This window comes from Astyanax mexicanus, chromosome 3 (genome assembly GCF_023375975.1).
Source record: "Astyanax mexicanus isolate ESR-SI-001 chromosome 3, AstMex3_surface, whole genome shotgun sequence".
Taxonomy (NCBI): Eukaryota; Metazoa; Chordata; class Actinopteri; order Characiformes; family Acestrorhamphidae; genus Astyanax; species Astyanax mexicanus.
The window spans coordinates 33,270,676-33,287,540 of record NC_064410.1 but is presented as its reverse complement, the minus strand read 5'-3'; the positions used below and the strand labels follow the sequence as shown (position 1 = coordinate 33,287,540).

Sequence of the window (16,865 nt, the reverse complement as noted above, 5' to 3'; positions counted from 1 at the left end):
CTCTCTCTCTCTCTCTGTCTCTCTCTCTCTCTATTCCGAAAAGGGGAGCACAGCCAGCCAGACAGGACGGGAGGGGGGAGGAGGGGGAGACAGACTAGTATAGTGACAAAATAGAGAGAGAGAGAGCAGAGGAGAGAGAGAGAGAGAGAGAGAGAGAGAGAGAGAGAGAGAGAGAGAGAGAGAGAGAGTACAGGGAGGTGCTATTGGAAACAGGGGGAGAAAGAGGAAAGAAGAAAACTTATGAAGGGAAAGAAAGTCAATGAATAAGAACGACAGAGAGAGAGAGACAGAAAAAGAGAAAGAGTCTGAAAGTAGAAAAATAAAAAAGATGAAAAAAATAAAATAAAAAAGGCAGAGAAATATAAAGAGACATACATAAAGATTAGGAAGAAAAGGGAAAGAAGAAGTGTATGTTTGGGGGAGAAAAGAGGGGGGTTAGAGGAGAGGGAGGGGTTGGTCTAGCCGGTGGGAGTGCAGGCAGTTAGAGTTACCCACAAACACACACACACACACACACACACACACACACACACACACACACACACACACACACACACACACACACACACACACACACACACACTCTCATTAGCACCAGCCAGTACCAATGGAGGCAGCCATTGAGGAGGCTGACCTTGGGCTGACCCCACAGTCTAGCAGAAATTCAGCAGATGTGTCAGACACCCCCTCCCTCTCTCCCAACACACACACACACACACACACACACACACACACAAACACACACACACTGACAGCCCTGTCCCAAACTGTCTGCTGTCTATAAATAACCACAGCACTTTGGGGGTGCGTGTGAATGTGTGTGTTTATGTACTTGTGTGTGTGTGTGTGTGTGCATTTGAATTGGAGGTGGTGTATCCGTCTGAATGCTTAAAATTAGAAGAAGCAGCTGAAAGTATGTGACAGAAGTAAATTAAAGAAGTACATAAAGACAGAATAACATGTGACAAAAGTAAAAAAAGTTGAAGCAAATTACATTTCTAAAACTTCCTACATTGTATTTATACAGGGATTTTTTGGTGTGTTTAGGTGTGCCATCCTCTGTTTATTTCAGCTTTATTTTACTGAGTGTAATGCTATCTTCTAGATTTTACTGGTATTTAAGTGAAGCTATGCTTCCTACTACCAGTAAAACGTTCTCCAACTTCACTGGCAACAGACAACAGTTGGTTTTAATGCATTCTGTTTTTTTTCTCCAAACACATTTTTGCATATGTATGTATTTGTCTGTGTATACCTTCTGACACTGATTTTTACAGTTCATACAGAGTTTGTATATCTTTACATTTAAATAATGTATTGTTTTTACATTTACACATTTATAGTTTGTTTGTACCATTATAGCATATAGTTTCCAGATATAGCATTTGCACATTTAACTATTTTTATAATTTGTACTTTTATATAATCTATACATAAACATTTACAAAGTTTAATTAATTAAAAATAATAATATTACATATATAATGTGTGCAATTCATTTGTACAACCTTAATATTTATAGAATAAATACATTTTATTTATTAATTGTTTTAACATGTACATATTTAATAATTTAAACATGTTCATATTTAGGAATGATAAAAATGTACATATTTAAGAATTCAAACATCTACATTTATGGAATCTACACACCTAAATATTAATAAAATGCACAAATTCATAGAGTTTATACATTCAAATATATTTTAATAGTTTGTACATTTGTATATGTATTAAGTCTATGCACATATAGAGATTACAATGCGCTTAAATCAGTGCAGTCTGCCCACTTGGTGCGAGACAAGCTGCAATTTTTAGACACGTAGAGAGCATTCCCATCCACCCCCCTCCACACACACACACACACTCTCACGCACACGCAGACATGCGCGAGACAGCAGACAGCAGAGAGAAAACATCATCCACTGAATACCAAACACACTACAACACACTCCCCCCACTCTGCCAAGTGCAGTTTTCAGACAAGCACTGATACACAACCGTGGAGTCAGTATTCAAGCCATTTTACATCATTAGATAACGATTAAAAACGGGAAATAAAATGATAAATAATAATGCACTGATCTCTGAGTACACAAATGTGTATTTATGAACTCTATGTTGGTAAATGTACATTTACGTTGCACCACATTTTAATTATTATTAATTTATTATTTATTTATTTATATGTATGTGAACATAAATCTGATTTATTGTAGTGTATACTAAAAGCAGGCTCTGCTACACAGGAAAAACTAACTGGTCAACACGCCTTGTTTTGACTGGCCTTTAAGCCGGTGCCGCCCTTCAGGTGCCACCTTGTGGAGCCTGGGATAACTACACCACTGCAATGGCTCATTTCAGACACGGTCCTCCTATCACCACCTCTAGCTGCCCAAATGCAAGCTGTGAGTCTAGTGCCAGGGACAGTCTCAGGGCCTGGAGGGCTACAATACCACAGGTCTATCGGTCTTTTCTCACTAATACACTAAATTCAGTGCCTACATTTAAGCTTGAGTAAACCCTAATACACAGTCGGTCAGCCGCATCATGTCTTTGTCTGTATCTTGTATCTTTAGTTGTAATAATGGAGCTACAATGCTAATGTAGCATCCTGAAACAGCACAGCCAAGAAAAGTAGACCAACAAACAAACACTGACAAAAACGAAAGGTGTGGCACACTTAATGCAGGTCAAGTAGTGTGCAGTAGTTTTCTTCCTACACTGTAAATGAATACTGAAGTCATCCAGACTATGAAGAAACACATAAAAAATCATGCAATAAACTTGAGGCAGGTAACTCTGATGAACTTATCCTGTGCAACAAAGGTAACTCTTAATATTCCTTTTTTCTTGGAGACTGTTTTGTATTGACTGACCTTTATTTCTTAAAGTAACTTTTTCCTTCCTTAGTTAGGTAGTTCTTGCCATAATATGGATTAGAACATTACTCAAATAGGGCTATTCATTTTAGAACAACTTTACCTCTTTACAACTGATGCTCTCAAACACATTAAGAGATAAGGAATTCAATTAATTAACTCTTGACAAGTTCAGCACAGCTGTTAACTGAAAGCCATTCCAGGGGACTCGTAAAACTGACTGAGAAAATCCAACCAAGATGTTCAAAGCTGACATCTAAGCAATCGGTGCTACTTTGAAGAATCGAAAATATAAAACCCATTCTGTTTTTTTAACACCTTCTTTGTTTACTCAAACCTATTAGAGACAAAAGCATGTTGTAAAATGTGTCCTTATCATTATAAATTATAATTTTCAAAATTTCAATCTGCACACACACAAAAGCTGATTTCAGTTTTACTATATTACTGTAACTGAGAAATACCACACATGAACTATGTTAGCTAAATTAACTTGTTAAATTAGCATCCCATTGCTTCTGTAGTAAAAAAAAAAAGCGTGAGGAACAGACAAATAATCCTTATTTTGGCAAAATTCCTATAATTTTGAAGTCCATTTGCTCCTCACAAAGCACCTAAGGCAAGCACACACACACAGACACATATATTTACAGACAATTCATTTGGTTACTGGCATGACTGAGGTCTGTAGAAATGCAACACACACACACACACACATACACTCAGAGACACAGACAGAGTCTAGGTCGGGCCTGAGCCATTTCCTGCCAGGACGCATGTGGTAAGCAAAACTGCTCATAAACAACCACACACACAGTCCACAGGGGAACACACTCAGGTCTGTCCTTACTGACTGTCTCGCTCAGCCTTCCACAGCCTCGAACGCCCGTCAGATTCTCGGAAGCTGCATCATTGTAAACACCACAAAAACAAAACGTCTGCTTTCAGCTCTTTGTCTTGTTTTTTACTGAATGAAATTTCCTTTGATTCAATTTATATGACACAATGAATTTATTTTATTAATAGAATCAGTGTAAAAAAACTGCATCATCATACATTATCGGCTGTGGTTGACAAACCACAGTAGCAAGGCTAAACAAAATCTCAATTACTGTGGCTTCAGAAATTAACCAAAGCTATGTAAACAAGTTCAATTAACTGATGTACAACCCTATACTATGTAAAAGGTGCAAATCTCACAGAACTATGTTTTATTTAGAATAAAATGTGATATATTTTAACATTCCATTAAAAAAAACATTCACTCATTTAGAACTACTAGAACTTAGCAATACAAAACAGAAATTTGCAACTAAATCACATGACTGGATATAAAAAAAACACTTTAGAAAGTCTCTCAGAATCAAAGATGGGAAGAAGTTTACCAATCTGTAAAAACTTTAAGAAAAATGTTTCTTAACATAAAGTTGTGATGACTTTGGCCATCTTAGTATATAGCACATAATATTAGCATTATGATTCAGAGAATATGGAGAATATGGAATATCCCTGTTTGCTAGGGACAAGGTCAACTGCCTAAAATAGATGCTGGTGATCTTCAGGTCCTCAGGAGGCACTGCAATATAAACAGGCATAATTCTGTACTGAAAATCCCCACTGTATGGGCATAGAAACAGTTCCAGTAACAACTGTCTGTGAACACAGTTCACCCATACAATCCACAAATACAAGTTACAAGCTATATCATGCAAAGACAAAGCCACGTGTCAACACAAAAAACAGGGGTGTCGCCATGTTTCTCTGCTAATTCAGCAGGTTTCACCGCTGGGTGAAGCGTCTCAGTAAACAAAACAAAAAAAATATATATTTCAAATTTCTCTTCTGAAAAGCATTTATGTGGGTGAGTAAAGCAATCCTGTTTATTTACAGCAAGCTTAGATTTCCAGTTTTTTTCACTAAGGCTGGGTGCAGAAGCATTAGCATTAACGGCTAACTGACAGAGTTAAACTGAGCAACCCTGAGAGGTTTGGTAAGGCATGGTGATATTAGCTAGCATTTCCTCCCCCATAGCTTGTTTTAACACAGCAAACACGCAGACTGCAGGCCGATATGCCCACGTTTGAACGGTGAAAGAGCTAGTGCTTAGTGAGGTTAGTGGCTAATGCTAATACTAATAAAGCAGTGCCAGCCAGGGTAAGCAGCAGGACACAGTCCACTAATACTCACCTCTAAACAGTGAAAGAGCTAGTGCTTAGTGTGGTTAGCAGCTAATGCTAATACTGCTCTATTCTCGGTGCTGCAGAACTAAACTGAAACTCCAGTTTTAAGCTGTACTTCAGCAGAGCGGTTTTACTGCTCTTTAATACCTAACTGGTAGAATTCATAGACAAGGCGCACTGAATTATAAGGCACACTGACAATTTTGGGGAAAATTAAAGGATTTTAAGTGCGCCTTATAGTGCAAATGTATCTACAATTTACAGCATCACTATTTTTTAAAAATGGTTTTATTAGTAAAATAGAATGGATACAGCTAATTTAAACATTTAATCTAAACCTAAATCTACACAATTATCCACAAAACGCCCCGTTTTCTTTTGCTATTACTCAGAAACCACCATACTGTGCTGAGGTAAGTTTTTCCCATTACTCCACGATAGATAGAGATGTTTTGTGATAATATACAGAAGTAAGCCACAAAATCATTGTAACTTCGTTTTATTTATATATATATATATATATATATATACGTATATATATATACGTATATATATATATATATATATATATATATATATATATATATATATATATATATATATATACGTATATATATATACGTATATATATATATATATATATATATATATATATATATATATATATATATATACGTATATATATATATATACGTATATATATATATATATTATTTAGACTTTTAGAGTTTAAATATAGTTTAATAAATGTACATTTTATTTATAGTAACTTTTAAGGAGGCATTAAAACACAAAATATATTATTATCATTATTGTTCAGATGGTGCAGTCAGGCAGAATGGAGGGAGTCTGCTGCAGTGTCTCAGTTCATCTCTCTCAACACACACTGCTGCTTAGAGGAGAGAGACGATGGGGGGGTCTTCACCACACACACACACACACACACACAAGCACACAGACGGAAGAGAGACAGAGGGAAGCAATTTATGGTGTGAAACACTTCAGGAACAGACTGAATGTGTAAACATGAGCTCCAGAAACATCTCTAGACATGACTGCAGGGCTGCATAATGCAGTGCTTGTTAACAGACAATCATTTGTAAAAAATAGATCATAATTGGCATAATGGGCATGTTGTTTATAGTGATATGGCAATTACAGCATCGGATAAGTTTCCATAGATGTTTTTTAAAAGGGAAAACTCCATAATTATTAATGTCTAATTGTAAAGAAACTACATATACACAACATTCATACTGGATTCAAAAAAACATTCCACAATTACTTCAGTCATACTATAACTACTACACACACTGCAGATTCATACTGGAGTATATTCACTCCAGAGTTATTATTCCTTTCAGACTCCAAGAACTACATACAATGTATATTCATTATAACTTCCATTTAAATTACTTTTCAATTGTTAATATCAAGACTGTAAAAGCTTCACACATACTGGATTAAACCCGCTTCTCAGTTACAATTACTGTCAGAATACACAAACTAAAGCATAAGGTAGATTCATACTGGATTAAACCCACTCTTCAGTTATTACTACCAATCTATACAAACTACACACATGGCAGATTCATACTGGATAAAACCCAATACTCAATTATTACTGACAGATTATACAAACTACAAACATGGCAGATTCATACTGAATAAAACCCACTCTTCAGTTATTACTGTCAGACTATACAAACTCCACACATGGCAGATTCATACTGGGAAAAATAAATTCCTATAGTATAACTGTCAGGCTGCAAATCCTACACAAACCTATAAAAAAGCAGATTCTTACTGGATTAAACTCACTCCATAGCTTTGACTATCAGACTGTAAAAAATACATACAGAGAACAGATTCATACTGAATAACAATATTCAACAACTATATTGCTGTCAATCTTTAAAAATACTCTATACTCTAAGACTATAGAAACTGCACACACGGCAGATTCATACTGGAAAAAAATAATTTACAAGAATTATTGTCAGGCTGCAAATCCTAGACACACACAAAGCAGATGAATGCTTTAAAAAATACACTCCTAAATTATTACTAACAGCTTATAAAGCTATATAAACTGCATATTCATACTGGATTCAAATTGATTTAATTAAACATTGATTACTGTCAGTCTGTAAGAACTTCACACACTGATGATTCATAATGGATTAAAATAATTCAGTGTCGCTGCATAAACTGTATATGATGCATATTCAAACTGGATTAAAATCCCTCCACATTTACTATACTGTCAAAAGGTAAACACTGAAAACCTACACTAACACTGCAGATTCATACTGGATTAAACCCAAACACCAATTATTACTGACAGACTATAAAGCTACACACATTGCAGGTTCATACTGGATTAAAAACCCTGAACAAATATTACTACCAGACTGTACGAACTACACAGTGCAGATTCATACTGTATTAAAATAATTTATAATTATTACTGCCACTGCATATGCTGAAGATTAATTGAGGATTCATCTTTTATTCTTTGAATTACTACGGTCAAAAAAGAAACATTACAAATATAGAATATTCATACTGGATTAAAATCACTTAAGAATATTTGATACATTGACAGGCTTAGATCAAACTAATTAACAATGACAATCCTTTTACAGTGAGTATGTTGCGCAGATGTTTCAGGCAGACAGAAGTACACACCCAGAGACGCTCCTCAGACACAGCAGAACACACTGTGACCTGATCTCAGCTGACTGCACCCATTCCCCCACTCACTCTGTCCCTGTCTGAACAAACAGCACGATCAGGGTCTCTCTATAGAAGCTACAACACAATCTTCTTTACCTTCTCCCTCTCAGTTTATGCCAGATGCAGGTAATGAGTAACATTCCTTAATGTGTGTGTATGTGTGTGTGTGGGTGTGTGGGTGTGTGTCTGGATGTGTTGACCCAGGAAGCCTAGATTACAGGGGGAAAGCATCAAAGAGGAAAAAGCAGTTTAAAACTAGAGTCAGATCGATATGAAGCCTGTAGAGTTGGTGTTTTGATAACTCTTTAAATTAAATATATGTAGAAATGCATAGATACGCAAATTTCAGTTAACAAATACAGTCAATCAACAGTCACACAATCACATTCACAATGACCCTCACAATCACATCACTGAACAGCCACAATCACTTAGATGCAATCACAATCACATTCAAATCACTGTCAGAATTCAGTCAAAATATGTATCACATTCGCATCACATTCACATCACAAAGTCAGAAGTACAGTCAGAATCTCAATCACATTCACATTACAGTCACAATCACAGTCACAATTTCAGTTGAATTCTCAATCACATTCACATCAAAATCATGGTCACAATTTCAGTCAAATTCTCAATCACATTCACATAACAGTCATAATCACAACTTACAATCTCAATCACAAGTTACACAAGTTACAATCTCAATCACATTCCCATCACAATCATGGTCACAATTTCAATAAAATTCTCAATCACATTTACATTACAATCATGGTCCCAATTAAAGTCAAATTCTCAATCACATTCACATCACAATCACAGTCACAATTTCAGTCAAATTCTCAAGTACATTCCCATTACAATCACAGTCACAATCTCAATCACATTCACATTCACAATCACAGTCACAATTTCAGTCAAATTCTCAATCACATTCACAATCACAGTCACAATTTCAGTCACAATCTCAATCACATTCACATCACAATTATGGTCACAATTTAAGTCAAATTCTCAATCACATTCACAATCACAGTCACAATTTCAGTCACAATCTCAATCACATTCACATCACAATTATAGTCACAATTTAAGTCAAATTCTCAATCACATTCACATTACAATCACAGTCACAATCTCAATCACATTCACATCACAATCACAGTCACAATCTCAATCACATTCACATTACAATCACAGTCACAATCTCAATCACATTCACATCACAATCACAGTCACAATCTCAATCACATTCACATTACAATCACAGTCACAATCTCAATCACATTCACGTCACAATCATGGTCACAATTTCAGTCAAATTCTCAATCACATTCACATCACAATCATAGTCAGAATTTTAGTCACAATCTCAATTACATTCCCATCGCAATCATAGTCACATTCCCATCACTGTCATAGTCGCAATTTCAATCACATTCACATCACAATCATTGTCACAATTTTAGTCACAATTACATTCATTCACATCTCAAAGTCAGAATTACAGTCAATATCTGAACCACATTCATGTCACAGTCATAGTCACAGTTTCAGTCACAATCCTAGTTACAATAAAAGTCGCACTCAATCCCAATCATAGTTACAGTAACAATCACACAGTCACTCAGTCACAATCTCAGTGAGCAACACACTACATGTGATATGTATGGAAACTAAACAAAAGAAAATGTAATTATACACAGTCTGCTCTGAAACATACTGAAACAGGAACGGGCTCATTCAGCTGCGTATGATGGGAAAAACACACAGTCTGATCAATAAAACTGACTGGTTCTGTCAGACGGTCAGTCTGCTCTGCCGTGCTCATGGTAAGATACAGTACAGAAGCAGAGTGTATTGATGAATATTGATTACTAAAGGTCAAATTCAAGGCTGTTTCTCACGACACTGACCTCCAGTTCATAACACTCTTAACCTCTGACCCCTCCTCGGAGAGCGCTGGGTGGGTGGGCGGTTGAGCTGTAAGGATATGCTGGGTTTGTGTATGGTGAATTAAATAACACTGTCAGAGTGTGCTGGATGAGTGAGTGTGAGTGTAATTATGAGTGAAATTATGAGTTTTTGGGTGTAATTGTGACTGTTTATTAATGAGTATGACTCTGACTGGGACAGCAAATGTTATTTTGATAGAATGAGTGATTGTGATTATTATTGTAAGTAAGACTGTGACTGTGTGTGTGACTGTGATTGTGACTGCGTGACTAAGACTGTGATTATGACAGTGAAGGAGACTGGAATTATACCTGTGAAGGTGGCTGCAATTGTGAAGGTGAATGTGATCGTCACTGGGTGTGATTGTGAGTGTGAACGTGATTGTGATTATTATCGTGAGTGAGACTGTGACTGTGATTGTGGCTATGATTGCGACTGTGCGATTAAGACTGTGATTATGGCAATGAAAGAGACTGTTATTATATCCGTGATGGTGGCTGGAATTGTGAAGGTGAATGTGATTGTCACTGGGTTTGATTGTAAGTGTGAATGTGATTGTGAGTAAGTACAATCATTGAGTGGTTGTGATTGTGACTGTAAGCGTGACTCTGATTGTAAAAGTGAATGTGATTAAGATTTTGACCGACTTTGTGTGGTTGTTGACTGACTGCGACTGTGTTTGTGATTGTGAGCATGAATGTGAGCATGAGTATGACTGAATGTGATAATGAATGTAATTGTGAGTGTAAATGTGAAAGTGATTGACACAGCTGGTTAGTGTTTGCTGTAAGAGCTGAATGAGGCTCAGAGAGAGAGTCAGTAAGAAATCTGAGATGATTTTCATGGAAATCCTGCCCCCCTGCCTCACACTGCTCTAATTTAGCTGTGTGTGTGTGTGTGATGTGGGGGTGGTGTGTGTGTGTGTGTGTGTGTGTGTGTGTGTGTGTGTGTGTGTGTGAGCGCGGTGAGAGGACCCCACTGCAGCGCTGCAGGGACATCCCTGACTCACCCAGACGCTCCGTCTAGACCGTATTCATGATCCATCTGTCTGAGACAGCAAACTCCATTAGAATCGAATCTTCTCTCTCTCTCTCTCTCTCTCTCTCTCTCTCACACCACTATCTCTCACCACTGTCTATCTTGGTCTCTCTCACTTCTATATTCGTCTTTCTCTCTCTCTCTTTTTCTCACTCTGTCTCCTATCTCCTTCCTCTTTCTTTCTCTATGTGTGGTTCTTCCTCTCTCTCTCTCTCTCTCTCTCTCTCTCTCTCTCTCTCTCTCTCTCTCTCTCACTCCTTCACTCAAAAATCAGCACTCCACAGCCCCTGAAAATTCAATCACAGCACACACTCCGTCTCACACATACACACACACACACACACACACACACACACACACAGGTGTGTCTTAAATAGCAACCAAACACAGACACCTTCATTAGCATGTGGGCTAGACTGCTAAATATTTGAAGTGCAGCAGTTGGCTCGACGCCACGGAAGACAGAGAGAGAGAGAGAGAGAGACAGGGAGAGAGTAAGACTGAGGTGTGTGTGTGTGTGTGTGTAAGCAGACAGTGTAATAAAGCTGAGCTGTAAAATCCAAAAACCTAGCATCACACACTCCGGCCGGTCTGACTGTGTGTGTGTTTTGACCCAGGAAGTCTAGATTACAGGGGGAAAGTTCACTGTGCAGTTTTGGCTGATGTGTGACAGAGAACATCTGTTTACTGTCCCTCTGAGAGAGAGAGAGAGAGAGAGAGAGAGAGAGAAAGAGAGAGAAAAAGACTAAAGAGAGTAGTATTAAAGAAAAGAGTAAAGCACAGAGTTTTTTAGCTTTCTTCAAGTTTTTATCTAGCTGAGTATTTCTTGGTTTTCTTGTGGATGACTGTAAAGTGTGTGTAGAGTGTGTTACTCACTGTGTAAGATAGGGTGGTTCAGTTGGAGCTAAAGACTGACTGTAGAGTGTGTGTAAAGTGTTTGTAGAGTGTGTTACTGACTGCGTAAGGTAGGCTGGTTCAGTGGGAGCTAAAGGCTGAGTGTAGAGTGTGTGTAGAGTGTGTTACTCAATGTGTAAGGTAGGCTGGTTCAGTATGGAAGTAAAACAGTGTCACCAGATTTTGAATTTTAAAAGCACTTGAATATTTAGCACTGAATTATTTTACATTGAATTATTGCATGTGATTTTTTTTGCCTCTGAATTAAACACTTTAATTTTTCAGTATATCATTTTCACTTATTTGAATGTAAAAAAATTCAAAAGCAAAAATTCAAGTTTTAAAAATTCAATTAAAATAAATTCAGGTTGCTCAAATTCGACCTGTCAAATTCGACTGCTAAAATACAACGCTCAAAATTCACTGTAAACATCCGGGACACACAGGATGAGCAATCGATTCAGTCTTCAATCGAGCCAACAACCAGCCAATCACATCACGCTCCGAAGATCACGTGACAGGTAGCGCCTCAGTACAGCAGAGCCGCTCAACGCAGCTCACAGCCCCCTCCGCTGCTGCTCTCGAGAAGGTGAGTGTAAAACAGCTGAAAACAGGGCATTTACCTCACCACTGTGGCCATGTAATATCACTTAAACGGTGTAGAAATCATCACTTTAACCAGGGTTTGCTCTGTGGTTTGTAAACATATTAAATTAAGATAGATATCCAGATATACCTTGTTAAACTAACTAACTAAATAAATAAAGCTCCTCTGTTCATTTCAGAAAGAGCTTCAAACACGAACACTAGATCAATTATTTATAAATACAGCCAGACTGTGTGGAAGATAATTACTACTGTAGAATCTGAGATAGTAACTTAGTTAGCTACCTATCTTGCTAGTTAGCTGTGGGACTGTGCGATTATAGACAAGATACTACCTAGTTAGAGGTTTGTTTAGCAATACCTTATTTACACTTTGCTGCAAAGTATGTTGCTTAGTGTACTGGCCAATGTCTAAATAAATATATTGAGCTATATTACACTTACTGTACCCCTCTCAGGCCGGTCCTCTCATTAAATAAAGGAGATTTATTAGAATTGCTTTTTGTCTCTTTACTAACTAATTTAACAGAGATAATTTAAGATATGACCAGTATTTATTTTATGATATTGATTTTAATGTTTATATTTAATATATATTTTATAAATTTGTTAACAATTCAACTCAGGCTTTAACTGAGGATATCAACAGTAAATAATAGTCCTAAAATGCTTGTGTAATTAAGATACAGCATGATTAGTCCTGTTTACTAGTGCATCTCAATAGTGAAAAATATATATTTGTGTTTAATATCGTTCAGTAAACGGTCACATTTAACTTTTTTTATTTTAAGTTTAAACTACATATTCTAGTAAACTGGGTTAAGGTTAAGACAGTAATTCTGGTTTAATGAACTTTTAGCCAGGTAAAAATGATTTGGAATATGTCACTTTACATGTAGTGTAATGTATAATTTCTGTTAAATTATGATATTCTCATGATCTTCAGATTTTCTGAGATGCATTAGTAATTGGTTTGTGCCAAAACCAATGCAATAATAATTGCAAAAATGTTTTATATAAATGAAGTAAATACTGAATCCAAACAACACCAAGTTTAACACAGTCATACTTCTTGTCTTCATTTTCTTAAACAGGATATTTTCTCGCAGAAAAAGAAAGGATAATAAAAGGTAGGTAATGTTCTTAAAATGTTTAATTATATCCATGTATCAAATGCAGTAATTTTTCAAGTTTCTTTTGTATTCCACAGGTTTCCTTTCTCCAAACTTTTAAAGAACAAATAAAGAAATCCAATTTCATGCAGTCTGTGCTGTGTTTATTTGATTTATTTATTGATTTTATATATGTTCTGTTTTTCTTTAGTTGTTTACATGTGTTCTGTATTTTTTTTTGTATGTTTTAGGCAGCCTCCCTATATTCTGGCACATCATATCATGTTCATCTTGTTTGTATAAATAATAAAAGCTGTTGCAAATAATGTGGTTCCTATTCATAATCCAAATAATTCTGCATAAAATCTTCAAGTGGACAGATCTTTGTATTCTTTGACTTCGTTCTTTTCGTGGTGAACTCTCCATAGCTGCAAGCTGAAACTTCTTCATCTTCTTTTCAACCTTAAATAAAAACATCAGATTCACTTTTAGCGACAGCATTTACAAAATGTGATAATTATTATTAACATAAAACATTTAATAAATATTACTAATAATACTCTCTCATGGGTTGCAATATTTGATTCTCATTTATTAACATGACATAAATATAAATAAAAATGTATAAAAGACATCACTAATAAATATTGCACTGATTACAAATTAGATAATGCCCACACATACATCTAGACCTAGTTACCAGCCTGAGAGGTATATAGTAACTGTAATAAATCTCCTTTATTTAATGAGAGGACCGGCCTGAGAGGGGTACAGTAAGTGTAATATAGCTCAATATATTTATTTAGACAGTGGCCAGTACACTAAGCAACATACTTTGCAGCAAAGTGTAAATAAGGTATTGCTAAACAAACCGCTAACTAGGTAGTATCGTGTCTATAATCGCACAGTCCCACAGCTAACTAGCAAGATAGGTAGCTAACTAAGTTACTATCTCAGATTCTACAGTAGTAATTATCTTCCACACAGTCTGGCTGTATTTATAAATAATTGATCTAGTGTTCGTGTTTGAAGCTCTTTCTGAAATGAACAGAGGAGCTTTATTTAGTTAGTTAGTTAGTTTAACAAGGTATATCTGGATATCTATCTTAATTTAATATGTTTACAAACCACAGAGCAAACCGTGGTTAAAGTGATGATTTCTACACCGTTTAAGTGATATTACATGGCCACAGTGGTGAGGTAAATGCCCTGTTTTCAGCTGTTTTACACTCACCTTCTCGAGAGCAGCAGCGGAGGGGGGCTGTGAGCTGCGTTGAGCGGCTCTGCTGTACTGAGGCGCTACCTGTCACGTGATCTTCGGAGCGTGATGTGATTGGCTGGTTGTTGGCTCGATTGAAGACTGAATTGATTGCTCATCCTGTGTGTCCCGGATGTTTACAGCGAATTTTGAGCGTTGTATTTTAGCAGTCGAATTTGACAGGTCGAATTTGAGCAACCTGAATTTATTTTAATTGAATTTTTAAAACTTGAATTTTTGCTTTTGAATTTTTTTACATTCAAACAAAATAAGTGAAAATGATATACTGAAAAATTAAAGTGTTTAATTCAGAGGCAAAAAAAATCACATGCAATAATTCAATGTAAAATAATTCAGTGCTAAAAATTCAAGTGCATTTAAAATTCAAAATCTGGTGACACTGTTTTACTTCCATAGTTCAGTGGGAGCTAAAGGCTGAGTGTAGAGTGTGTGTACAGCGTGTTACTCAATGTGTAAGGTAGGCTGGTTCAGTAGGAGCGAAACACTGACTGTAGAGTGTGTGTAAAGTGTGTGTAGAGTGTGTGTAAGGTGTGTTACTCACTGTGTAAGGTGGGCTGGTTCAGTGGGGGCTGAAGGCTGACTGTAGAGCAGCTCTGTTCATCACTCAGATCTCCACAGTCATTCAGCTGGTTACAGATCAGAGACACCAGGTGCAGACATTTACCATTACTGCACTGAAACCTGCACTCTGCAGAGAGAAGAAGAAATCATTCTTAATGATTAATCGTTATATTGATATTCTTTAATATTAATATTATTTTCCTCAAATTTGATCAGGTATAAATAAATCATTTTCTGTGTCGAGAAAGCCAATCTAACTGGGACTATATAGACTAATGATTTGGACCATCAACATTCAAAGATCCACCCAATCAGGGGAAAGAGCATCTCTACTTTCCCTCAATCTATCTGTAGTGTTATAGAACTGAATACAATAAACTAGAGCTATGATAAGACCAACAACAGCATTTTTTTTTTACTTTTTGACATAATGTGCATCTGACAGTTGTTCTACACACTAAATTTAATGATGAACAAACCAACATGAGTAAGTTTAGGAGACTGTATGCTGCCCAACAAACCAACACAAATGAATACAATCTTACGAGAATACGAAGAATATGAGTCAAGAGTGAACACTAGTGTGGCTATCTAATTAAGCCAAGATAATTGCACTAACCTTGCTCTACATTTACTCTACTGGTGATTATTTTGCATTCCAGGGAGTGCAACAACTGATGCAAGATGTCCACAGGTGTCCAGTTTTTGGAACAAATTACATTGGCCTAAAAAAGGTCACTATCTTACAGTTGTAAGTAGGGCTGTGTATTGGTAAGAACATGGTGTATCGCAGTTTACTGCAAAACTGTAAAGAAGTGATACATAGAGAATGTATAGAAGTCAAATTTTAGGAAACCAGTCATATTTATACACTACAGAACAGTGTGATCTAATAAAAGTGTAAAACACTGCTATCTAGTCATCAGGATTAATTATACACTGTCTGACACCATTCCTTACATGTTAACTCTTCATTATTACTACTCACTCTTAATAATAAAGTGAGGCAAAAGTAACTAAAATGAAAAAATAAAGCCTAATTAAATCTCTTTGTGCTGTATGTTCTGTATGAAATATGATATTTCTGCCAGATTTTTCTGATGTCACACAATCAAAGCAGGCTGATTTGCAGTTGTTCTACAGTGTACAGTCTGTGTGACACTGTTTAATGTGTCCTTTGGGAAGTCAAAATAGTAAAATACAACAGTGGTTTTGTGAGAATATGGTGTAGTTGACACTGGAGAGCAACCCGTCACCACCACACTACGAGTATAAACAGTATTATCCTACAGTTTTACCAGTTTACTCTTCTTCTATCTATTACTTCTATCTATTAGTGTAATTAAATCAGTTGTACATACAGTACTGACCAACTTCTTTTTTTTTTTTCTTTTTTTTTTTGGCCCAACCACCACCCCCCCTCTTCGGAGGACAATTAATACTTTATTTTTATTTATTTATTTTTTTTTATTATTATTATTATTATTATTATTATTATTATTATTATTATTTTATATATATATATATATATATTTTGTGTGGATATAGTTGTGGGAGTTCAGGGTTGGAAGGATCGGAGTGTGAGGTACAGGAGGGGGGTACAAGAAGAAGA

At 36.2% G+C, this 16,865-nt stretch overlaps 1 long non-coding RNA gene across 1 annotated transcript; it reads right to left on the bottom strand.

Annotated features, from left to right (window-relative positions):
* Positions 1–13,436: 13,436 nt before the first annotated feature.
* On the bottom strand, positions 13,437–15,322 carry LOC125799510 (uncharacterized). The gene is made up of 2 exons (XR_007438482.1): positions 15,234–15,322; positions 13,437–13,875 (listed from the first exon to the last, which is right to left on the bottom strand). It is a non-coding gene; the product is annotated as an uncharacterized LOC125799510 (long non-coding RNA).
* Positions 15,323–16,865: the final 1,543 nt, after the last annotated feature.